We start from the raw sequence: 25,646 nt of genomic DNA, 5'->3' as shown, positions 1-25,646 counted from the left end.
GTGATTGGCATCCACGGGTAACTCTTGCGTAAGATTCGATTTTGCGCCCCAAAACAATCAATGAATTAGGATGAGTTAAAGCAGATGAGAGCGTGGAGCGAAATTCTGAACGCACGTTGAAAGGGGAACACGGGGACCGAATCCTTGCTCCGGAGGTAAAAACAATGGAACTGCTTGCATGACCAACAGAGACAAACATGTGTTTTGTTCGAACCGACTCTGAATGAAACCTCTGTCCACCTCCCCCTCAACTTCTCAGAGATGGCAACACTGATCGACTAACAATTGCCAGAGCTGGAAGCCATGGAAATGGAAATTAACACATGTTTCGTCACAGTCAGCCGTTGTGAGTCATAATTGAATTTTGTTCGTAACAATCCTTTCACCCTTCATTTCCATGTGTCCGATCCTCTGTTCGCGAAAAACAAAAAAAGATGAGGCTAAAGGTTTGCTCCAATTTCACTGTTAGGCTAATTACAACTCCAACGACACGATGTAGCAGTTTTTTGTAATGTCCTCACTTTCGGAATTCTAAACCTTGTTTCATTGCAAAACGAGAAGCTTAATTTTCAGTTCGCAATTTTTGGTGGTAATAACTGGCCAGCAGACATCACTGACGAAGTGTATCCTTGATTTCGAGAACCCAATCATCAAAAAGGTTGAAAACTGTTTGAATATTGACTACATAAAAAGACTGGAATCAATTTTGCAGACATTTCCAGGATATTCCACGAATGTGATTTTCCTCTGGGTATAATTATGTTTTAAAGCTTCGGAAGGTTCTATTGGCTTTCAAGTTCTTCCAGTGGTTATATTGTTGGGTACATGTTCCTTGAAAGGCTGTCAACATATGAAAAGGGTATTGCTACTACAACGTAGATTATCGTGATTGGATACCTTGTTATGTATTGCCATATTAAAGAAGCCATTTTTCATGGTTTACAAATTTGTGATCAGTGGACATTCTCAATTTTTAAATACTGCGTTGTGTTCTACTAAAATTGTTATAATATTAATCATTCTCTGTTCAATATAATACTTTAACTATGGCTCTGCTTATAAGTATAAACATATACGTATGTACAATGGGAACTATGAGTATTACCTTGCAAATTGTCCATGACTATTTTCAATAATTTCTGTCTTACATCCTATGTATTTCAAGCGATGGATTTTTATGTGCGTTGGTGCAGAAGTTATCAACAGCTTGTTTTGAGTTTTCTTTTAATTCTTGAAGCTGTTATTAGGTCAAATAAAGTGCGCGAACATAGTGATGGACAATTTGCACGGTAATACTCATGAATCCTACTGTACTTACATGTAAAATGTATATTAAAGTAGACTACGTAATACATTATACGTCCAAAACAGGCATAAATTTGACAATGTTATGATGCTATCGTTACAAACGAAAGTTTATATTCTCTTCTTACTGACCACAATTTATCCAATTAAAAACATTTGCCTTTAGATAGATTAAGCGAAACTGGAATTCTAGTTTCGCCTAAAATGGTGGACAGGTCAAAATTAACTCTATTAATGCGCTGGTAATGTATGTGAAACGGGAATACAAGGTGCGTCTTGTCCATTTCCTCCAAGACGAATAGGCCTGTTTGATGGCGAGCTCTATATGTGGAGGCTACCCCGTAAATGCAAACAACTAAGACAAATAAATTTTAAAAAAATATTAAAATTTCTTACATTCGATTTTCATGCTACAATAAACTACAGAATCAGAAACAAGTGTTTAGCCTTCCTTGTTCCTTTCCGCCTAACTATTGATTAGGTCTCCTTCGAATTAACAAAATTATTCATGAATGAATCCATTCAAAAGCACCAACAAGGATACTACTTGAAGGATCATTTTTGTTCAGAAAAATAGTCCCTGTATCTTTCTTTATCTATGGTTTAAGAAATATGCACAACTTACGCGTCGAGGATAGCAGCCATATTAATTTTGGCCGCCATCTTGGTTTTGTCATCTGCAAACTTGGAAGTTATAGTGTGTTATTATACTGACGACCTAATGGTTACATTGCAAAGACTTACTCCATGGTTTAGCACATACAATAATGTAAATTTGAGTGTCGCGGGTAGTGGCTAAATTTGATTTTAGCCACTGACATTGTTTTGCTTCGAGACTTTGAAAACATACGATTACATTATATTGACGACCTAATGGTTACATTTTAAAAGAAATCTGCTCAGGTACATAGTTAATTTTACATTCAGATTCTTCACAGTTATTCTTAAAAAGTAGGCACGTGTAGTACCAGATTTCACAATTTTCCTGATTTCACCCTAAGTTATGTTTACATGTTAAAGTTTCTCAGTGTATATGAATATAACTGAATTTTCAAGTGAGTAAACTTTGATGCATTTGCTATCATACGGTTTGAATAAGCTTTTGTAGGCCTGTTCTAAGTTTTGTTAAAATGTCTTGTTTTTTCTTTCTATTATTGTCCAGAAGCTCCCCGGTTCACATTGAGTTTTTGCCGCTCGAGTTTCAAGTTCTCATGTGCATTGAAAACTATAGGTAAGAAAGTTCCCATTTTTTGCACTTCTTTCCAAGGGCGCCCGCGGAGAGGGGGCCAGGAGGCACTTGCCTTCCCTGACAGTTTGGGAAAAGATTGGGGATGTTTGCGTGGATCAACAAAGAGAAAATACAGTGGATGGGAGGGGGTGGGTGCTTGTGTATATTGTCCTAGTGGGGAATGTTTTATGAGAATTTTGTTAACTGGAGGGATAGCATCACCCCACGTTCCCAACTATGACCAATGCTGCCCCCTTGAGGAAAAATCCTACGGGCGGCCTTGGCTTCCTTCACTTTTGAAGCTTGTGTAGTCGTGTTGTACGTCACTCGTCATATGCCTTGACGGGTGAATTTTGAGCCACCTTGTTCCATATCTGGCAATAAAAGAACTCCGTTAGGAGGGAAGTACATTGTCGTAGAGAGACATTAAGGGGGGCTTGTGCCTTCAACATCTCCATGATCCAGCTGTGACGCCGATCCCTAGCCGAAAAGCAACTACTACGCGGGAGGGAGGGTTGGGGACGTGTTCATCGATTACCGCTATATTCCGCCCTCCCTGTCACATCCTTGGGGAGCAAGTCACCCTCCGGACGATCAACCCCCTACCCTCACGTAGCTTTGTGCAGGATGCACGCGGAAACGCTGCCAAGGTAATGTTGAAAAGACCGAATCATAAGGGATGGAGAAGGGCACTGAATGGACTTGATTCAATACAAATCTTTCCGAGTTCCCAACGGAAAAATGGTTGCCTGATCGAGGCATTTCCTACTTGGAAAAGTCGTTGGTGGGGCTGAGTGGCGTTGAAATGTTTGGGTAAGCGAATGGAACATGGAAAAAGAGGGGGGATAGGAGCACCTCCCCATCGGCACAGGCAGAGGATCCTTCAGGAAACGGGAGCGATAGAGGCGACCTCAATCACCCAACTACAGGTACTCAGGGTAAAAGTAATTTGGGAGGAAAAACACCACTCGAGTCTAAGTGTGCTCGGTATACAAGCACTTACTTAAAAACAAGGGATGGCTACCTGATGGATTCAAGCTCTGTTCCATTATGATTTGAGGATCCCGGCGAGTCCCATTTATATAATTTGCAAAAACAAGTTGTCTTAGAGCGAAAGGCTGTTAAATCAGAGGGAGAACATTCCTAGCACTTTTTTCACATCGTCCGAAACATATTTATTCAGGTTCCATGCTAAGGGAGTTTAGGGTAAAAATAAGATTTTGCGCATACTGTCCGGTTACTAAGGACGCTATATTGTAGTTCTCGGCTTCATAAGGAAGGACGGAGACTTGTTAACGTTTGTGGTTTTGTATTGTGTAAATTCTGCCATGATGCCAGAAACGATGATATGATGTGATGTGATGATAGCCATGTGCTGACAATTTCTTCCTTTTCTTTTTTTATCCTTTTGGCTCGTAATTTATTAATTTTCGAGGAAAACGGCTATCTGGCATCCTCAGAACATGTTGATTCCACTTTAACTGACAGTTTTTAAATTTCGTCCACCATTGCTTCGACCTTCCATTTATTTCGGATTTCTTCCCTTCTAATTTTGTCTCGCAAGGTTACTCCACTTAAAGGCAGTAAAAAACTCATTTGTGAACAATTTATTCTAGTTTTATCATGTTGACGAAGATTGCAACATTCGCTACCCAATAGAAGAGCCAGTTTTGAAATTATGTTATAGGATCTAATTTGAACGTATTTTCCATCGGTTTTCCAAAATTTCTTTTCAAAATCCAAGTTAATAATATTTTATTCAAATTTTTTCAACATCTTTTTGATGTTCGAACTGTGAAATATGGCTTTCCAAATATACAATTATTTTATCGATTTTCACTATTTAAACTAGGAAGTTTTTTACCATTTCTTGATATTGACTTTCTTTTATAGTCTGAAATTTACATGTTATAATTTGTAAGAAATGATTGAAGTTTGAAACATGATCATCTTCACTTGCTGCCATCAATGTCTGGTTGTCTGCAATTAATATTGTTTGTAGTATTTTATTTCCGTCAATATATATTCCCGGGGGCTTAAAATTCGTATTGACTCTAGACGCAAAGACTGTATTTTCGCTTGTTTATTATTTTCTTCACAGCAGACTGGCTTGGCGCGGGACCCTGGGCGAGTGCCCCTGTCTCCTCCACTTCTCAGGGCCAGTTTGGGTCCTGCTGCACCATACAAATACAACGGAAACAATGGAAGAAAGATGCAAGCTGTCCTGAGTATGCCATGCCCAAAACTATTAACAAAACAGAGAGCAAGTTTTGAAAATGCGAAGCGGCGACGGAAGGTTAGGTAGGACGAAGAGCACATTTCAATTTTCCGGGGTAGGAATTGCAATTTCGGGATCTAAATGAATTACGTGAAAAGTTTGGAACAACAGAAAGGCAGAGGCAGATGCTCCTATAATTGCATTAAGGCGCGTGTCTTGGGAGACGCGTCTGTCGACGGAAGCCAACTTTGGGGACTTGTCGAGCGAGGGTTCCTTATTAGTCCCAAGGAAGGCGGGAAATTATTTGCGAGGAAGGGAAAATCAATTATTATATGCTCGATGGGTTCGCATAGTGCTTCCCCTTCGTGATTATTGGAAAATTTTCCAGCACGGTTCCGAAATCACTGAAACCAACAGGGAAAAAACTTTTAGAAAAAAAATTCATTGACGTCATTTCATCATGAACAGGTTCTCTCAGGATATTGACCAGGTGAGTTCTGAAAAGGTTTGTTGAAGATGAGAGTGACGTCAGGTCTCGAAAGCTTGGAGAACATTTTCAGAACTCACATGTTCATCATTCGTCGTCAGGAAAGCTTCATCATGTAACGTCCAGCTGGGTCTCTGGCCTACGCCTGCAAAATGTTTTTCCAAAAATCCTCTCCTTTCGAAAAACAGCTGTCTTTGATTAGAATTATTTCTAGTGACTATTCGCGTGTTTTGCTTACGTTGATCTCTAGATATACATGATAGAAAAAAAATATGCTTACGTTGGCACGAAACTATAACACATAGCTGGATATGGAAGGAATTCTATGTGGAAATTTCAGCGAAAAAGTTTCGGTCATGTCGAACCTGTATTTTAGTGCTACTGTGTAGTGTTATCATATATTACCAAACTGATGTTCGAATCAAAACTTCGACTATACATATATGTGCGTGTATGTGAAAATTTGTGAAATCGAAATACTAACGAAGTGTTTTTTAAACCCGAAAGTCGTGATTTTAAGGAAATATTTAGCTTCTGTTCATTAAAAAAATCAGATAAAGGTCATTATTAATTGGTTACTTTTAGGAGAAGACGAAAACAACAAGAAACCGCTTGGCAGTCCCTGGTTCTCAACAGTAGCTACTTGCGCAGACTTGTTTCCGTTTGCTTGCTCCAGAGATTCCCGAGACAGACAGTACCATTCATTAGTGGTGTGCGGAATCCACCTGGGGATAAAAATTCCCGTCCCGATCCCGACTTCGGGAATACCGGATGGTCATTTTAAAAAGTCGTTAATTCTCAGCATTTTCTGCAATGTAAATGTCTCGAACTTAATGGAGCGATACTGACCCGACCCAAAAAATTCTCTCCCGCACGCCCTACCATTCATGACCGGCTCCACAAAAATTTCTGCATCCCGTTACGACCGGAAGACCCGATCTAGTCTCAATTTTCAAACCGTTGTATGGTTCTTGCAGGCGTCATAACTCAGCCCGTCAACAAGCACGTAATGGAATTATGCTTGATTTGGCCACCAATGTCCGCTTTGCCGGAGGAACGAGTGGAACTGAAACGACCGCGTAATTAACAAAGCTTTCTGCAGCCACCTCTTAATACCTCTATTAACATTTATCAGTTGCTTGTGTGCTGGACGCCGATACGTTGCCCGGGCTATGCTATACCGGTGGTAATTCCGCCAGCGCCCTGTGTTTACGGGAGATAATTGCATGGTGTGTGTCACAATGCGTCGCGTGCTATGGAACAGGTGCGGATTACTGTTGACTGGTGAATTTTCAACGAACCATTTATCTACGTTAGCAACGGATCATGCTGCAGGATTATTGAATAATGTTCGTTGTCCGTAAGGCAAACTGCATATGCAGCTATTCTTGTGCGTGCATGAACACTCGTGTCCTGACCTGCGCATGATTTTTCTCTTTCGGCGTGCGCGGGTGTGATGGGAACTACCAACTACCAACTACCGCTAACACTGTAGACGAGAGCGTTAACCTTTCGACTAGACGGGAACTCGAATAGTCGAAATAAGAAAATATTATAAATTGACAATAACAGCTATTACTTTATTAAGAATCATTATTATGTCTTTATACAGGCTCACGCATGAAAATCCGAAAAAAACGTTTTCTTTTACACCGTTAATACACTGAAATGCATAGTTATTATATTTTTTGGAAACAATGATTAAGAAAAATCTTAAACATTAGGTTTTGTTGGCTCTTATACAGAAATTCAATTTATGGAAATTTGAAGATCAGCGAATTCATTCGAGATCCAGTATTCATAGTGAATAAAGGCTATACTAGTGAACAATAATAATTGCCGTGGCCTACATTTAGTATACATTCTGAATTTTTTCATGTGGTAACGTTTTTTCCCCTTGTTAACGATAAGTCAACTAACAAAACAATATTAATCTTTCACCCATTAACTTATGAGCTTCTGGTATATTAGAAATTGCACAGTGTCTAAAGAAAACACAAGAAGCTCAAACCGCTGAGAGCCGCATCTCGTAACAGACACAAATAATCTAAATGTTCATCATCCGCATTACAGAATTCTCCATCATACCTTTCCCCTTGCGGGACGTAACTGCACGGCTGCATTGCAGGAACTGGAGTAACAATATATTGCTCCATGCATGCTTCCGTATGCTACATTCGAATGCCATGCGACACAGACAAGTTATTTCTGAAACGTGATAGTTGTGTTAGGTACTGGAAATGGCTGATGGCTCCTCAAAAATCTTGCCACCCGATCAAGAAAGAATCATTTCTCTCAGTTTGTTCTGCATATAATAGTAGTTGAATGTACAGAAGGAACTGTCCTGCGAATCTATTCCGCAACTACTGCTTGTATTATGAAATCTCAATTTGTGAGGAAACTCTTGGAGCGAGATTCAGGTGGATTGTATTCATACAAAGTGGAATGCAGAATACTGCACAGAATGCTAATCGGTTGGCACTAAATGCACGGCCATGAAATTAGGCGGGTGGCACAAGTTCGCGTCGTTGCCATTTGGTCGTTCCATACCAAATCATCCAATGGATGTTGCATGACCATTTTAGTTCATTACATATATTTGTACGTGTTTCTAAATATCAAAACCAATGTTCAAAAAAAAAAAATCATCGTCTTTAGTTCTCCTGGGGCGGCCATTTTTCCAACATGGGGCATGCATTTTTCACTCATGTAACAGTTTACGGAAACTTTAATATCTCAAAAACCATTAGACCTAGAGACCTGAAATAAAATCATTTTGTAGCTAATGAAGTATACTTTCTACGATATTCAAGTATGTCTTGCTCAAAATTGCATCCCAAGTTCGAAAATTGTGGTGGAAATGTGGGTAACAATAGTTAAAAAATTGGACTTTAAAGCGAAGGGGTTTAGTCTAAGGCTTGAATTATTTTTCATGTGTAGTCCTCCTCCGAGTCCTTGCGATATAAGGCGCTGTGCTTTGGACTCCGACTGTGTATAGGACCGGCGGCAACCCCCCATCGTGAGGCAATTGAGGAGCTACGAGTGTGTAGCGTAACCCGGCCACGGATATCTCCTATAACGGTTCAGGGTTCGACGTGCTGACCCTACGTCACCCCATTACCGCTTGAAGATCTTCACACCTCTAGGTAGGATTGTGAGAGGGAGACTGGCAGTCGAGGGATAGGACAATAAATATTTGTAACCCCTCAAGTATTTATGAAACACCCGGTATACACAACAACAGATAAATATAGCACTGTTCAAGTTCCATAAATAAGTACCGGAGCATCAATCCAACACCACTACACGTTTCCTGATTCTATACATTAAGCACCTCTCAGACAGCTTAAATGTAGCACCAGGGCACAAAATAAATTACCCCATGTATCTTGATATACTTCTTCATACATTTCAGTTTTTCCAAATTACCTCAGCAATAGAATGCACCACTTAACTCGCCCAACGGATAATTCCTTGCACTTAATTTGTCATTGTTCTCATTCGTAGGGTTTTCCCTCAGTCTCAATTTTTCATTATTCGTATTCGGGGGAGCTCTCCGAGCCTCTCCCTCGCGCATCTGAACGCTGGCGGACTGAGACAAAAGCCTGCGTCAGGCAGCCATACATCAAAAGTTTCATGGCTTCAAATCCTTCCTTTAGGGGCACTTTACGTGCTACATTCGCCCCATCTTTACGACGTAATTACTCAGAACGCCAACCGTTAATTTTTCTTCCTTTTGTCTCCTGAAGAATCGCCGTGGCCCGAGGAGGAAGTAAAAGATGCAAGTTAGTATTTGAAGTGGCTCTCTCAAGTTTCAGAAGACGCATAATCTGCGTTACTCCTGAAACTGCCAGTCAAAACTTCATTCTTTTCGTCCCGCAAGTTGATGATTTCTGGCCCCAGCTCTACAGATTACCACTCCTCCAAATTATATATGTACATTAACGCTTAACTGCTTTGCCAAAGTGCAAGTCTGAGATAACTTGCCTTATAGACGCTCGATGTATGCACATCGTTCCGTGACTCTAAATGTCAAACTGATCCCATCCCTTGCAACAGTTTTCGCTGCATTTTCCTGTAGGGGAAATTGGCCTAAAATGACATACTTTTTGTAGAACGCCTAAAAATAGGACAAGACTACAGGTTAGAAAGCTGATTTTATTGTAACCCATTGTTACATTCTTTAGCTACAATATAAAGATAATTAGAATGATATATGCTCAAAGAACAACTAGTTTGAAGTGCAAGATGCAATTTTTTCTAGTACTGAAATAGTACGCCTAAAATGACATAGTAAGTGATGGTAAAATAACATACTGAGTAATTTTGATTGAATTATTGTTTGTTTTAAGTCCACTTACGCACAGAAAGGCTAATAGGGACTGGACCTACAGTTTAAGTGGGATCCGAACATCTATGTGCCTCCATCGGGTATCGAACCCGGGATACCTTGATTTCAAGGCGACGACGGTAAGTATAAGATAAATGTTTACACATTTTCACTATTAGGGTAAAATGACATACTGTAATTTTAGACTGATCAGTAATGTGTCGTTTTACCCGACAACATGAAAAGAAGTTATGAAGTGATTTTCTCAGACGCAAATAGAACATTCCACGCGACAGTACAGTCTCGTTTAAGCCATTGAACACTATGCAAAGAAATCCCTATTGTTAATCCGATAGCGTACAGTTAAAGATGTGCAAATACATTTCCCGTTACTTGCAAGAGAAAACTTCACCACCTACTTTTCACAAAATCACTTGCCAACAACAGCACATTCGTCGTACATATTAGCCATTTCACAGGTTCCAGTTTTTTTTACACTGTGCATCGGAAGGACTGAATTGCCCTCGTCTGTAGACCTCCACATCCGAGAAACACGCACTATGTCATTTTACCCAAGTGTGTCATTATGGGCCACATTCCCTTACATCTGGACGCAATGAGGCGGTCTCTCAACTGTTACTGAATCAATATACCGGGTGTTTCATAAATAATTAAGGGACTAATTTATTGAAAGTAATCTATTAAACTTACGTTAAGGAAATCAGTCCAGAACCATCGAGGAACGCAAACAGTTTGTGCGCGTTTGTTTTGTTAAGCTGAGAGTTCATATCCCTACCGCTAGGCGACACTCAGATCACCGACATCAGCTCAGATCACCGACATCACTCACAGTATTTGTGCAATGTTTTGGTCCCCAAGATCACCGGACCTTACACCGTGAGACTCCTTTTTGTGGGGTTTCATCAAAGACAGGGTATTCGCTTCACCGAATGCCACGTGATAGATATCGCAGCCCTAAAGGGGCGTATCATCGCAGCGATGGACACTATCGACAGGCCCAGGTTGATGGGAGTGTGGCAAAAAGTACATAATCATGTTGATGCGTGGCTGCTAACTGAAAATTCAGCGATGGATTTCACTTGTCCTGCAAGTTATGGCTTCCTGATTCCTACCCCCCCCCCTCCCCACCTATTTTGACCTCCAGCACCTCATAAAGGACAGACAGCACCTTTCTTTTATACGCAATAGATTAAGTGTTGCTGGATGATCACCTCATGAAATCTGGGTTCAAAGACAGTTATTCCTCAATGATGGCTTACAAACCTCTCCCCCCGAATCCAATGACGATCGTTCCTCTTCAGACAAGGGACATAAAACCTAAGACTCAATAAGCAACAAAGATTTCAGCTTTCAAAGCATGCTATCGTAGTCCCATCGCCAAAGAAAAAAGGGCTGGCATAAAGGAAGGGATTACCTCATGCAACGACACGAATCTCGTCTTCAAGACCTTTACGAGAGAGCTCAGGATTAATCTTTAACGCCACATTCACACAAGGAAACGCTAAGCAATGTCTATATTTTGTTACGTATTTATTAAAATTCTCGATACAAGACAACAGAAAAATTTGGAATTTAGAAACATTTGGCAGATTTGGCAAATATGTTGTCTCCAAAAGAGTAAGTATTAATCATATAGTGTACATTTCTCTTTTGTTAGGCAAGCAACACTGTAAAAATGTGACTGGAGAAATGACTTAATTTCCGATGCCATACAACTACCGTAAATATAATAACTAGAGCTCGAAGTTGAAGACCTATAAATTGCCAAAAAAAGAGACCTAAAAATATAAAAAAATGACCTAAAAACGGAAAAAATGACGTATAAATGTGATCCAAATTAATTAATAACTTCAGTTTTAACCTCCCCCCCCTTCCTCTGCGCGGCACCTTGAGATCTTTGCAGGCGTGTGCTGTCTCGTCGTATACACCGTGCTGAAAGCTTCAAAACAAGAGAAAGTTGCCACTTACAGAGCGACCTTCCAGACAAGTGCTTCAGTCGTCCAAAAATGTTTTTCTCTCGTTTCAGGGATGATGATTCGAATTGAGAATGGGCAGTAAAAACGTAGTCGAAAGAAGGTGAAGTTGGAAAAAAAGAGCCGTTAAGACCTAAAAAAAACAACTAAAAAAGGACCAATAAGCCAAAAAACGCAAAAGGCAAAAAAGGACAAATAAAACCCACCTTTTTCTGGCCTACAATAACCCAAAATTAACATATATTATGTTGGGCCTCGTCTTCGGACACTAGGGAATTAATAACAATGGCAGTTTTAAATTATTAACGGCCATTACATAGTTACCCTTATTAATATATTTTTAATGACTGAATTTATAAAAAAAAAAATATATAAAAATGTATTTATAATCATTATCTATTGTCATACATGATAAAATATTAAAATGTAAATAAAACGTCCCGTTTTTTGTAAATTAGCAGGCAGATTGTTGAATTTTAACGACATAATAGTGCATATTTTACAGCAATAAAAATCAAAGAGATAATATACGATTAAGTGTCGAAATCGTGCACAATTTAACAGCCACTGCAATTGCGAATTGCTGCCTTTGAACTTATACGAGTACAACCGTACAACCACTTGTTATGGCCCAATGACATTCATGACACGAAATGTATAAGACAATTTATAAAATCTTTTATTTTGCCACAGTTTCTAAAAGTACCTGATTTGGCATTATTCCGTTACGTTTTTCATGTCGCCTGTCTGCCTTGATTTGCCAATATAGCGATCCAGAGCTAGTCAAGCATGATACGCCCTCTATCTGTACAGTTAAAGAATTTAGTACTTACTGCGTAATTTACACAGCGTAATTTTTATGCACTCCTTTAAAGTTTTGTAAAATATTGAAATATTAATCACTTAAAAACGATCAAACACTGTCGGTTGAACTAGACCTTGGGCGAACATGCTGTATAAAGAAACGAATTGTGGCTAGGTAAAGTGAGTGTACCCTTACAATGCAAATTAACAACATTGTAGACAGAGAACTCACTCATACATATCTGGAAACTGTGCAGCTTGTTTCTCACGGAAATTCACTACAGACGTCAATTTTGAAGGGGAAAAAAGAACGCTAGCAATAATAATAATAATAACAGTAATAATAATAATAACTGTAATTACAACAGAGCTGTCCAATTAATGTGTAGCATTACCCAATTAAATATTTAAATTTCAGCATCAGAAATATAGAGCAAATTATGGTAATTTTGATAATTGAATTAAAATATATTAAATTATCATGATTCGATCCCTACGGCGTTGTAATTTTTATTTCATTCTCCAACCTGTCATTTTTAATTTTAAGAGCAAGTATCGTACGCTTACAAATGGGACGTGGTTCACTGAAATTAATGGCTACCTCCCCTCGTCCCCCCCCCCTCTCGAACGCCAATGAATGCCTACGCTAGTGAGATATCAATAAGGGTGGATTAAGGGGATTGGTGAATGCGTCTGCCTCTCTTTTCCGAGAAGTCTAAAAAAATAAATATTAAATTAGCCTCGTGCAGTATTAGTTAAGTATTGCATTCTATTCATTTCAAAATTTCAATTCCAGAAAAAAATCAATAAAATGTGATTTTTTTTATTAAAAAATGACAAAAATGCAACGACAGGCGGTGTTGGAGCCTGATTAACGTATTATATGCCGCAGGGACGCAGCTAGGAAAAAATTCGGAATGGTCTTGAGAGTGCTTACACTGTCCACAATATGGGACCAGGTATGCGACTTAAATAGTTTGTTCCTGTTCATCAATTTCATCATATTATCATCACCACTCATCCTGGAGTTAGCCAAAAGTGACAGTAAAGCGACATTGAATAACAAGCTCTCGATCTAGGCCATTTTGGAGGTGATGGGGTCAGCACCACGCTCCGGTCGCCTTTACCCCCAGGGTTTCAAAACAAAATCAACATTACTTCCACGCAGTACGTCCCGGCAACTGCAATGTTACAAGCCAACGAGGCTCTGGCGTCTGGTCCCGTGGCCAGTATAATTCTTTGTAGGGTTGTGTGTTGTCCTTGTGTGCTGAGAGAACCTTTACAGCCTCGCTTTTTAACAAAGGTAAGGATTTTTTAGTTCTCAAGAGACAAGTGCTGCTTTTAGTTACGGTAAGGCTGTGCACCGTATTCTGTGATGGGGCAAATAACCCAAGTGTTGACGCACCCAAAAATTGTATTTCAAACGTTCAAAATATTGCTAATTTTTCCATGCTTTATTATTAGTGTTATTATGTATTCGAAGGTACTTCGGAACATTCTTGATCTGCCCCTAGAGGTCGTTAATCCGCCAGTAACTCAACATTGTGACTGGTATTTTCTGTATTTGTACTCCAGCGAGGTGCGACAATGTCACACAGGCACCGTGTATATATACGAGGGTTGGGGAGTAAGTCAAGGCAACCCAGTAATAATTCGACAATCGAAGGATGTATTAAAAATTTGTTATATACAACTGAAAGAGTATCCATTATGGATATTTTGTTGGTAGGAATCATGAAAGAAAACCCAAGCGACCCTGTGACATATGTATGTTTCGCAAATTAAAAATGTTTTCAAATTTCCTTAATTTTCTTATTACAGAACCATTGAACAGCCACGATAATTCTTTTTTTAGAAAATAATATATTTATAAATTAAATTATACGCATTAGCAATTATTATTATTATTATTATTACAATAAATTATTCTAAATATGAGTTAACCCATAGCTCGCTACTATCCAAAAGAGAGAGATTTTCACCTGGTAGCCAGTAGCGGCGTTTGTGTGTCAAAACGGGGGGGGGGGGGGCAAGGACCTAATCGCCGCCACTGCTGGTAGCAGTGCATCAATGGTTATAAAACTAAAAGTACTCCTGGAGACTGCCTCTCTACACAACAAACACATTTATTTATGCAAGGACAATTATTGAATTTTTACAAGTTTGAAAAATCGTCCACGTTATTTTCGTAGCTTTTTATAGGGTCGCATTTAAAAATGTCATGGCTCGAGGAGGAAGGGGGGGGCATGGACCCCATGGCCCCTCCCCTGGGTACGGGACTGATGTCACACCAGGCATGCATTTATTTCAATATCGTCGGAATCGGCACTGCTACCGGTTTTTAAAGTTGATTATTAAGCTACATAAGATGTTTGAACAATATGATGAGTAAGTACTTACAGAATCCCATGATTCCTTATGGAGAAACAACTTCAAATTCAAGTTATAACTAAAGAATTAGGAGTTTCGACTCTTTCTAGCAAAAATATAATCTTCAATGGATCCTCTACCTGATCATATGTTTATTTTCCGCCATCGGAAATTTGATATTCTCAAGAAAACGAAAAAAATAAATAATTCCCTCATAAGCGTAATGCATTCCATTCTGGCAGTGTTGCCAAACCTGATGCGCATAAAAGAGCTAAATTCACCTTAAATTCAGCTGAAGTTGACTTTCAAGGAGCTAGATTTAGGAAGGCTGGATAAAGTGCCTCCCATGGTAATTTTAGTTGTCAAGGGGGTGGGGACGCTGCTATTACAGTTAACTTTAAAGTGATGACAATCTATTCTTAGTTTTCACGGTGTAGATCTGACGGCATCACCCATCTCAATAATCCACTGATGGTCGTATGAAATCCAAAATAAAGGATTACATTGTCGTCTTCACTTCAGCCACGGCGATATATAAAAGCAGCTGGGCAGGTAAAAGGGGGGGGGGGCAACGCAGCCAATATTATAATATCACGTCACGTGCAAAATGTATACTCATGGAAGTTGGTATATGTGGTCCAGGGCTATTGATGGCATTATAGTGGGGTAGGCGCGGGTGACACAGAACGAGTGCACGAACGAGCCAGATCTGGCTGTAAAAGTGCAAAGTTGGCAACAGTGCTCCCCAACTGCCTGAGAGAGAATAGCCTAGGGAAAATTGTCCTTCTGGCAATAGGAAAATATGCCGTAATACTCAAATACTTACTTCCAAGCCGAGACTCGAACAAAGGACCTTCGGTGTTCCAGCCGATGAGTAAGTGTTGTGTAAAATCTCAGGCAACCGTTTTATGAGAGTGACAACCATCACAAGAACTAACTTCGTCCATGTTCAGCCTGCAAGTTTTTCTCGTAGTTGCACGTAAAGCATATTGAAGGTAAGACGCCCAACTACAGAGACTAATGATTCGATATCTCATCCAGCTGCTGCACTCTGGTGGCAGGGGAAGGAACCGGGTTTGCTCAAATAACCGTGAAAAGATAACAGAATGCTTTACAAACTACACTGCGGTAAGAGCAGAGGAAGGTGGCGCCTCTGTCGGTGTTACGCCGCAACACCGAATAAAGACTAGGGAAGCAATGTCGTTCACCCAACTCTCAGGAAATAAGATTCCGAACTTGTCTGGGGATGAGGTAATGGGTTCTTGGCGTATAAGTAATAATCTCAGTGTTGCCAAGTCGTGATTCTTGGTAGTTTTCATGTTTCAGGCAGGGAAATTTATGGAAAAACAGTCCTGAGAAAATGGAAGAAAATGTATACAGGAAATAACAATGCAACGAATTTCGCCTTACACACAAAAAATTTCCCACCAGGGAATATTATCGACATGAAGGGTCATTATTATTAATGCATTATTAACCTAACCTAACCTAACCGACAGGACAATGGGAGCCAAGGTAGGCAACATGACAAGCTCTGCTCTCTCATTATGAATTACCCTTCAAGTCGATAATATTCCCAGGTGGGACATTTTTTGTGTGTAAGGCGAAATGGGATGTCCCGTTTCGCCCTAGAAAGTTCGTGTCACATAAATCAGCTGAAATTGTATTGGGGGAGGTGAAAATGGGATAAGGCGAAACGGGAGGACACGGGTTAGTCTAGTGGTGGGCGATATAATATCGTCTAGACCATTGTTTCTCAACCTATTCGGCGCGACCCACTGCTGGGGCCCGAAGCCTGGTTCGAAAATGTATTTACTGTCTTAAAAACCTATTACATTTTAACTATAAGATATATTGTTTTAACAATTTAAATTCAACTCGTGTTGTACGTAGTGTGTGCGTTAGTTCGGCGAGTAAAATAAAATGTGATTCTCAATTAGAGCATGCGTGTTTAGTTAGATGTTAGACTAGAGAAAATGACACACTTAAATTACATATTTACTTTTCTGGAATGAAGTATTTGCCATTTGTTTAGAATCCTGTAAAAGAGGGCTTCCTAGTACTAGACGTTAACAAAAATATTATTATAAACTGGGTTCACACACCTCTACAAGTCATTTTGCAGGCGCCCAGGCTTATGGGTACCATCAAGAGTAAATATCCTTCAAGCAGTGGCGTGCCCAGGATTGTCGAAAGGCGGGGGGTTATCTATACATTTTCTTGGTAGTCAGCCCTCATATTGTCATTTTCCTACCTTTGACTTTTTTTTTGTTTTTATTTAATACTGGGCCAAATGAGGAGACTATAACCTCCACCAACCCCCCTTGGGCACGCCACTGCCTTCAAGGTGGGTCCCGGACTGAAAAAGGTTGAGAACCACTGGTCTAGACGATATATCGCGATATTGAAAAAAAATGTTTTGACGACATATATCGTGTCGGCGATATATCGTCACGATATTTTAGCGATATATATCGTGGGGACGATATATCGCAGATGCCACGATACGGAAAAAATATCGTATCATATCGTCTGTGACGATATTTTCTTGACGATATATCGCGATATAAAATTTCCGATATCGTCCATCCCTACTGGTTTCCTGTTCGACCTCCCTTGCCATTCATCTGATTGTTTCGCATCTCATTGTTATTATTATGCTTATGGATATTATTATACAACAAAAACTACTATAAACTAGTGAAAAAAACATTATTATATGCTTGGGGAGACTTCTATTCGTTCCACCAAATGAGTTAATATCTACCAAACTTATCTTTACTTTTTTTTACATTTCATTCAGTTAGAGTATTGGAATGCATAGTTAACTTGTTTTGTTATTAACTTTTACACTCCTCGTTCAAGGAAAAGCTTTAAAAGTTAGTAGAAAATTTTACTTAAGTGTGTGCGACCTTTCACATAAAACTCAAATTTGTGGAATTCTGGAAGCTGTGAAACTAATTTATTCTTTGATTTAAATCGTAGAATACTAAAACTGGTTCCTGTATTTTACACTAAATATTTTCGATTTGACGCATTTTTTTTATTCCGTTGTTCTGATCGAATAGTACTCAACTGAACTTTATTTATTAACTATAGAAATAGCTAGCTTTCTGATTTTTTGTAACTTGAACACATACAGGGGACGGGAGGTCGACGGACTCCCCTACCGACGTCCCTGATTATAATCATTATAGATTGTCTAATGAGAGGGAATTTTCGGACCGAAAGGGGATTTGGGGGAAAAAATTTAAGAACAATCTTTAAAGTCACAACGGAAGGAAAAAGAATAGAAGCATCAGTGTGGGATTTATGGGGGATTATTACCCCCGATTCTCCTCCTCAGATTTTCCTTTCAGACATCGCTCTGCCCCTCAATCAATCATAATGGCGACCCTTCTGCAAATCACCTTCACCGGATCGATACATCGAATTCCGTCGTCGATCGATCTTTTAACTCCATGAAGGCAATCTGAGGAGGGCAAATCCACGGAAATTTTCCACCCTCTGATCTCCCGCGTTGTAACCTTGTTAACGCCTGGGATTAATACGTGGTTCCCTACGACGCCACTCCAACACCCGCAAGGGTCACGTGATTCTCCTGCATCCTTCCCGATCTCCTCTTTCATTTCCTTCGTTCCGATTTCTTCCTGTTCGCCTTCCTTTCTTGCGAGGAGCAAATATTTTCCAGAAAAAGCTGCGACGGGAATTACTCGGCGAAACTCCGGTGAAGGATGATGAAATATTCAGCAGCTTTCAGCAACGCTGAGAATTTGTTCATCACCTTCAAAGGAACGATTATTTCGCCGTCTGCCGAAATCTGAGTCTTCTGTCGTGGATTCTCGGAGAATATAGAAAAAAAGTTTACATAGTTAAACTCCAGCAAAAGTTTAATAACGGTTAGGCAAGTGCAAACATATCTTTCGGCTCAAGAGAGATAGAAGTTTCTTCTAATTAAATGCCAATGTAAATATTTTATCAGGATTTCTAACTTTAGCACGAGTTATTTTTGTTCTAATCAATTTACATTTACATTTTTGTACCAGAAATAATATAGAGCATGTTAGATATTACTGACAAGTCGGGCAATATGGTTAACTTCTGTGTCAGAATACAGATACGTCAATCTGAACGAAAACTTATCACAATTCATAACCTATCTTAGTTTATAAGTGACTTTGCAGCAGTGATGTGCCGTAGACTATAAGTTTACGTCTACATGCGTTGTCTACACGTAATCTACGCGTAGATTACATTGGGCTGTAGTTTACATAGACTACGTAGACAATATAAATTGCATTAAAATTAATTTTCAAGCTTTCATGAAAGGAAAGTGACATTTTCAACTATATTGGTTCCTAACGAACTAAAAAGAATCCTATTTACAACAAAATTTCTCTTCTCTTCCATCATCAACTATGGAAGAAGATAAATAGTATGCAAAAAAGACAACAGATGGCAGTCGTGAGCCAAGAGTGGTCTTTTCCCATAAAACACTAGAATATTTCCTATATTAGGTTTCTTCCTAGGTGAGAAATTGTTCGAATTTGGAAGAAAGAGTATGAAAAGTTATTCTTACACATCAGCAACTGATACGCAGTAAATTTTCTTTTAATTCCAAGGCGTCCTTTGCTAAGTTATCACCTTTCGCCATGTTGTTTACATAGATTACGTAATCTACTTGTATAAAATAGTCTACGTGTAGAATGTAGACTATCGTTGTTTACGCGTAGACGCATATCACTGCTTTGCAGTGGCGTAGCAACATATCGCGAGGCTCTGGACGAGAATAGAATGCGAGGCCCTCATTCGTTCTTTACATTTGAAATCTCAATGTGAATCGATACAAAATCTTCAGAGATGCATCAGTAATTTTACCTCCAGGAAGAGCCATCTTGAATTTGGCACCATCTAGTGACGAGAAATGAAACTACGTGGAACAACTGCAATACAAAAAAAAAACAACCTTACGACTTTACTCGTTCAACTAATGTACCGTGTCACTTAGTAATGCCAATAGTTTCTTTACAATACATTTTTGAAAGTGTTACCGGACATTATGTACACCCTGTATACATAAATTCAAAAGAACAAGTAATAACAGTAATGCAGATGGCACACACACTCGCACATAGGCTCACAAACAAATGTATGTGTCTCTGAGCAGTGAGCATACATCTTAACGAAATACAAACAGAAAGTAAAAAACAACGCTGTGTATCTAGGGTTACCACATTGCTATAAGGAAAATGTAGGACATGATGACTCAAAATGTAGGACACAAAACATTCGCAATAAATAATACATATTTCTATAGAACGCGTTAGAGAGTAATTTAAATTGACACGTTTCAGTTTTTTAAAAAAATGATTTCTTAATGAATTCTTTAATGCAAAATTTCCAAACTTTTAATCATACTAAACAATGAACTAGATGTTTTAACTGGTAATTCTCAGAGGAGCCAATTTTTCTCAAAATTTCAGGTTCTAGTCAAAATATATTTATGAGAGACTGGACAGTCAAACTCTTTTAAATTATATGGACCAGTACCAGACTTTATGAAAAAAATGTTTCTCTCGTGAGTCCTCAACATTTGCATTGTGACCTGTAATGGAAAACAAATATTCAGCAATTACCGAAAATTGAAATGATTCCAGAAGTTTCATCTTGGGTAGTTTTTAGTTGAATAGCAAGGTTTCTACCAAAATAACAAATCCAAAATTCTTGACTTTTCGTGACATTTTTTTTCCAGTTTTTCTTAACCTCTATTTATTCGACCCCTACTTAGATAAAGTTGGAAATTAGCAAATAATAAAATAAATATCTATTTAATGATAGAACCCTACCAAAAATTCAGTTAAGATGAAAACTGAAGTCGTATTTAACCAGAGAATTAGACCTGCTTTATCTATTAATGCCCTCGGACTGCACTTTGCAGACTAGCGAGGCTTTGGCGTCTGGACTCACAACCAGTATAATCTTATGTGGGGCTTGTGTTGTTGTTCCTATATGTTTGTGATTGTCACTTCATCCATCTTATCTTACCACCATTCATCCTCATCTTCGCGATTAGCCAAAGGGGCAGAAAAGTTAAGTACAACAAACTAAATCAACTAATCAGTCATTGTGATAGCAAGAATTCTTGGCCACAAGAATAATTTATTGCATTTTTGTTGACTTCTTGTTGATTTCTTTACTTTTTCTTGACTTCCATGACTTTGACTGGTAGACACCCTAATAACTTTGTTCTCTATACCCCAGCTTTACAATCAAAATAATGAATAAGAATGGAAAACATCTTGTTCCATCCCAAGGCAAGAAATTACCCTCAGGCATTGAACAGTGACATCATCAATATGTGGCCTCAAAACTTGGTGCATTAACTGCTTCTGTTTTTGTTCTAGCAGGACAAACTTTTCTTTTCTTTTTGGTCAATGACTGAATCAAAATAAATTTCACTATTGAGTTTGGGAGCGCAGTCCATTGACTTGTAACTTGCACGATTTCTCTTTGTTCAACTGAAACACGTATTTTCCTGATTATGTGACGCTCAAAATGTAGGACATTAATGACATTTTTCAAATTCCTCCCGGACGCCGGACATAAGGCTAAAATGTAGGACATGTCCGGGAAGAACCGGACGTCTGGTAACACTGTGTGTATCAGATATGAGATATTCCTAGGCTTTGAATTGCATTCACTCACCTGCAGTGACGTCCGGTGGGTACCCTCACCACTTCCTGCCGCCTTGGCGCTGGAAGCCGTCTGCTCCCTGCAAGAAAAGAAGCCACGTCACATTACTTTGCACCAGAAAGGGGACAATGCAAAAACAAAAGACAGGGGGGAAATATAAACAGAACAGACGGTCGGGCGAAGCCCCATGGAAGCAGAAGGTATCAACTTCACCCCCTCCCCGCAGGTGCCGCTACCCTCAGAAGTAACACGACACCTTCGATAAACATTGAAGAAGGGGGATTACAGTGGGGTAAATACGAGACAGGTGTTTCTAAAGAAGAGAAGTGTCATTCCTTGATGGATTCATTATAGAATTGTGTGGGTGCAGCTGCGTATGGGGCTATATAGGCTGCTGTCAGTAAAGTTGGATACACTGCGCATACCATGGGCGATACAGGCGTAGATCGGTTAGTTCACATGAACTCCCCAGCCTGACTATTGCCAATTTTGGGGGCAGCCGAAAAAGTTTTTTTTATCTCTTAGCTTTGTCATCTCATCTCATCTCACCCGACAGGTCGCTAGGTGCCGGGGCTTGCTCCGAGTTGATACCTTGAAACATTGCGCGAAACGATTGTCTACATAGCGTGGAATAAGGAACCATGTAGCTGTGCGATATATCGATATATTAATGTCGACGATGCCGATATATCGACTCGAATTTGAACTTCGATATCGAAGATCGATATTGTCCAGTCCAGAGAGCCTTTGGCTCAGACACCCTTTTAAAAATGAAAAGTTAGAAAAAATAGCATTAACTAATAGCTATATAAACTAGTAACCCCACTTTTGGGCAACATTCCACCTTTACAAAATCCTTGGACAACAATCAAAAATAGAATGATACAAACAGGGGCGCCGACTTGTCAAAATTATTGGCGGGCTCTGAACACTGAAATAAATGAATGAATGAATGGCTCACTCCCTCCCTTTTAAAAATAAAAATAAAAATTACGTCTTCTTATAGCAGTTTTTAAGCAGCTATTATATTCCTCATGCAAATTAAATGTAACATGAAAACGTGCGTCTGCTCATTTGATTTTTAGATAACAATTAACATTTTTATTTAAAAGTAGGCTATGTATTTACATTAAGAGGCCATTTTAATTACATTTTATGCCGGCCTCGGTAGCCGAGCATGTTGGGTGGTCGGCTCAACTAGCTTCGATTCGGAGGTCTCGGGTTCGAGTTCCGGTGAGGGCAAGGGTGTGTTTTAATGTCCGCAACAGACTTGTAAAGAAAGGACATGTGGCGGGTGCAAAGAACCTTAGTGTTGACGTACCCATAAAAATAGCGAATATTTACAATATTTAACAGTTTTATTTAATTATTTACATAAATGCTAACACAAATCGCAGGCAAATAGTTTTGCTTTTTTGTTCTTGCTACAATATTTTACTTTTTTAATTTAATTTTGCAATAATAAATAAACACAGAGCACGCCGTGCTTTAGCAATAATGCATTTGATCATAGCTATTCCCGCTTTTGCAATACAGACTTTTCATAAGCTTCCTTGCGTACTTTACTGCAAGCCAGTGTTAAATAAACTCAAAGACTTTAGAATTATTTTCCCCTTATTCTTTGGACTAGAGAAAGGGATTTCGAGGATAACTAAATATTGTACATATCATTATTGCCTGAAAGTCGTGTTTACGACCTCAAATTGTTCAGAATTCACTAACTGGTATAATTGTCATATCACCTCGTTATTTTGAAACTCTTTTTAGTAAAAATGTTAACAATACTCATAATTATATACTTAGTATATAGTAATAAGTCATGTTTTGCTGTCTCCGTTCATAGCCCCCCCCCCACAAAGTTGATGGTTTAGCGGTCTCAGCCCCCCAAATTTGATGGTCTAGAACATTTCAAATGTGAATTTAAAGTTAAGTTCATGTTGCACAATTCAGAGTAAACTTTACAAGAGAAGCAAAATAATACATTAGATCCTCTTAAGAAAAATTATTTGAAGGGTTCTGCCCCCACATCATTAACATTGGGGGGGCTCGAGCCCCCCCCCCAAGCCCCATGGAGTCGGCGCCTATGGATACAAACGTGCCAATGGAAGATGAGGCTGAACAGTCACCGAACTTTACACACTGTACCATTCATCCATTATCATGCTTCACGAACTTCATTCAAGAAGTTCTCCCTCCACATGAAGAAAAAGAATGATAAATGTGCGTGGATATAAATTTCTGCAACCTCCTCTCCTGACTGAAAGTCTGGCATTTTACAGTGTAATGCTTACTCCCTGACAATAACAAAACAGCCTGTGCATTGTGCTGTTCCATGAAGGCAAACAGGCACGTTCTCGATCTCTGCCACACTTTTGATGAAGCGATCAGCACCACGCTTCAGTCGCCACAGAGCCAACTATATGCATGGACATTGTCGGAAAAATTCCTACTTAAGACAACTCTCCTCGAAAATCGGCCCCCTTCGTGGTACCCGCAGGTTTTGTTGTTGTCTAAGATGTAAAGAAAAGCGCCTTGTCACTCGGATGCAAATAACAATACACTGGGTAAACAAGTTGAAATCCACCTACAGCCAGCCATTACAAACAACAAATTCCTTCTGGAATCATCTCTTTCCGCGAAACAAAAACGTTCCTCAGACTAAACAATAAAGAAACACTGCCACCCGTACATGCTACAAGCCCTGGACCTGCTGATAAGGACGAGGAGCGTTGATTTGTGGGTACAGCATTCGTTGCAACAATGAAACAGAAATGTTTTTCTGCCTTCGCTGGAAACTGAGGGGCACGTTCGCTTCAATGGAGCCAGAAGGGGAAAAATATCTCGTTTTAGCCGCGAAAGGCATTCCGAAATAAATCTGCCCTTTTGAAACGAAGCCAATTCGCGAAAGGCTGCGCGGACATTCTCTTCATCTGGACTGAATCTTTCTTGTTACAATCTCAATCAATGTTGCTAACTTGCAGTGCATTCTTTTACAACTGCTACTGCCCGTGTGTGTGAATTCAGGTCGTTCCAGCCTCCGACAGCAAAGTCGGAATTTTCCTTCTTTCAAAAAACCGCTTTGATATTTTCCGTCCTGAAAAATTACAGTTCTTTAGAATTTCTTCCAGAGCGTTTGAGGTAATCCTTTGCTGTTGTGATCAAAAATATGCTTACGATGCCACGATGCTTACTAAAACAAAATTGAGAAGAGGCCGCTACAATAATATAAAATATGTCTGTTAAAAATTTTCCTGTCTCAAATCTAAAACTAATCATTCAGGCATTACTTAACAAGAAATAAGATTAAACACCCTAGACTGCAAAATGGTGTACTACAAAGAAGTGATATTTTAAATATCAAAAAGAAAACAGAACACCTTTGAGTGCGGGAATGTTTCTTATTCTATGAGAACTTTTTGCATTAAATTTATTGACATATATTTTTTTAGCCTACAGTAACAGATTTGATTAAGTATTTCGTGATAATAATCTTAGTGCCGCAACTATCGAATGGGGTCAAAATCCTTCGTCAGGAATATTTGGACGAAGTAGTGAGAATTTCAGTTTATTTATTACCACCTTGAATACTGAGCATCTATGAAAATGAGTGCTAACTATTTTATTATGTTCAGCTGTGTACTCATAATACATGTCAAGAGTCTTTACCCCACACCATACAATCGAGGAAATTTTAATTTATTCGTCAGATCACATTCAGATTTTATCTAAATATGCTTCCTGTAGATAAAGATCATTGAGATTTATAGAAAAAGTCTTACAATTTCATCCCACAAAATCACATCATTAAAAGCCACACAAATTACAATGTAATTACAGTCTTTGAAAATTGTAGTCGGAATCTGCTATATCACGGTGTGAAAAATTATAAACAAATATTGTCTATTTATTGAGATTAGTACAGCGCCATCTGTTGACATTAATGTGCACTGTCAGTTGCATTTCAAGCAATGCTGTCATTGAGGTAGAATATCTCTAATCACATTTTAGTAACTTTCGGAGTGTTATGGGCACGGATGTGAGAGGAAGGGAGAGTGCACAGGATTCTTGTTGAGAAACCTGATGGTAAGAGACCTGTAGAAGGCCAAGACGAAGATGGAGAGATAAAGTTGAAATAGACCTAAAGGAAAACGTTAAGGATGGAAAAGATTGGATTGATCTTACCCAGGATGGAAGGCTTGTGTTGCTGCAGCCATAAA

At 39.1% G+C, this 25,646-nt stretch overlaps 1 protein-coding gene across 1 annotated transcript in view; it reads right to left on the bottom strand.

Moving 5' to 3' along the window:
• Mcr (macroglobulin complement-related) overlaps nt 1-25,646 on the bottom strand; it is a 548,186-nt gene that overhangs the window by 369,892 nt on the left and 152,648 nt on the right. The window contains exon 2 of the mRNA XM_083138784.1: nt 21,442-21,508. The gene's annotated coding sequence lies outside the window, so the exon portion shown is untranslated. The remainder of the gene's footprint in view (nt 1-21,441; nt 21,509-25,646) is intronic.

Source organism: Lepisma saccharinum, chromosome 17 (assembly GCF_977018435.1).
Source record: "Lepisma saccharinum chromosome 17, izLepSacc3.1, whole genome shotgun sequence".
Taxonomy (NCBI): Eukaryota; Metazoa; Arthropoda; class Insecta; order Zygentoma; family Lepismatidae; genus Lepisma; species Lepisma saccharinum.
Note: the sequence above shows the minus strand (reverse complement) of the source record. Positions and strands in the feature narration are given on the sequence as shown.